The 1,696-nt window shown below is 37.1% G+C and overlaps 1 protein-coding gene across 3 annotated transcripts in view; it reads left to right on the top strand.

The window, feature by feature from the left end:
- LOC106874350 (uncharacterized) overlaps nt 1-1,696 on the top strand; it is a 554,238-nt gene that overhangs the window by 320,050 nt on the left and 232,492 nt on the right. The gene's annotated exons all lie outside the window — the stretch shown is intronic.

The raw sequence follows: 1,696 nt of genomic DNA, 5'->3' as shown, positions 1-1,696 counted from the left end.
ATATATCAATAATATATTTTACAAACTACTATCATTATCTAATATAGAATTCGATACAATGGGTTGCGTGGTACAGTGGATAAATACGCATTTATTATATCATAATTGACAGTCAACTCCTAGTCCGACATTTACTCACAACTATCGTGAGCAGCCCAGCTAAGAATGAAATTCAGAATAGAATGCGCATGTGTATATGCGCGTATGTGTGTGTGTGTGTGTGTGTGTATTGTTTTATTCTTTTACTTGTTTCAGTCATTTGACTCCGGCCATGCTGGAGCACCGCCTTTAGTCGAACAAATCGACCCCAGGACTTATTCTTTGTAAGTCTAGTACTTATTCTATCGATCACTTTTATCCCAGTACTCAACTGGTACTTAATTTATCGACCCCGAAAGGATGAAAGACAAAGTCGACCTTGGTGGAATTTGAACTCAGAACGTTGGAACGGGCAAATTACTGTTAAGCACTTCGTCCAGCTTGCCAACGATTCTGCCAGTTCGCCGCCTTAATGATGATGATGACAATAATAATAATAATAATGATAATAATAATAATAATAATAATAATAATAATCAAGATAATAATAATATTGAAAAATGCCCTGATGCAGAACCAGGCAGTGGCTCTCATGGCTTCTGATCTTAACTGATTGGAATTGTTATATGTTTTGTATATGTTTTGTCTTGGTATAAAGAAATGGGCTACAGCAAATATCTTGCTCGGTACCACAGATTTGTTTGTCAATTATTTGACCTTCACCAGTCGACAACGTGCATCTCTGATCATGAGCAGAAATAGTGAGGGAGCATCATGTGCCATGTGTTGAGGGGAATACTTTAGGACGTGAATAATTCACCTCTGGAGACATAGGTGTTTCGCTCAACAACCTTAAACAACCCTTATTCAGGAATGAGCTACTCGACTTGAAGAAAGTTCTCACTGGGCTCCACCTGCAAGGGCATGCGCTGTTTACCTTGGCATGAGTTCACCATGTCGTGCACATATGGTTGTGATGCATGTGGATGATGTATCCTTATCAGTCGGGTAGTCAGGATGGGTATACTGGGTTTTGTATGTCACTTTGATGGCATGCACTACTCTCTCACTTAATCACAATAATAATGATAATAATAATATATGGCAGAAAGCAATCTTTTGCATTGTACAAATATGTCGACTTAATTTGATACAAATTATTCTAGGGACTTTTCTTTCTTGTCGCGTATAACCAACAGAAGAGAAGAGAAAATGAAGCAAGACACATAGGTGGGGTTGCATGCATTCAACTACGAAGGCGATGATGTAATGATAATAGAGTATATATTTATTCAAATTGTTGAAACACATCACCTATTGCAATGACAGTGCCAATTCACAGATTCTCGAAGATCTTGGATTTGAGTTGTTATTTGTTTATTTATGACATGGACAAAATTATGAAGCACTTCCCTCCTCCTCATCTCTCCTCTCTCTCTCTCTCTCTCTCTCTCTCTCTCTCTCTCTTTCTCTCTAAATACGTGGCAGATAATTTTATCAAAGATGAATTAGAAGATAACTTTCAAAAGCAAATCAGATTAAAGAAACATTCTTTGCAGCAATTCAAGAAACAATGGAAGAAATTAGTGCCCGCATGATTGAAAATGCTTGCTGACAGACAGTATGATTAAAAGATTTAGAAATCTTCAATAATAAC

This window comes from Octopus bimaculoides, chromosome 2 (genome assembly GCF_001194135.2).
Source record: "Octopus bimaculoides isolate UCB-OBI-ISO-001 chromosome 2, ASM119413v2, whole genome shotgun sequence".
In the NCBI taxonomy this organism is placed as follows: domain Eukaryota; kingdom Metazoa; phylum Mollusca; class Cephalopoda; order Octopoda; family Octopodidae; genus Octopus; species Octopus bimaculoides.
This window is presented reverse-complemented; position numbering and strand designations above follow the sequence as displayed.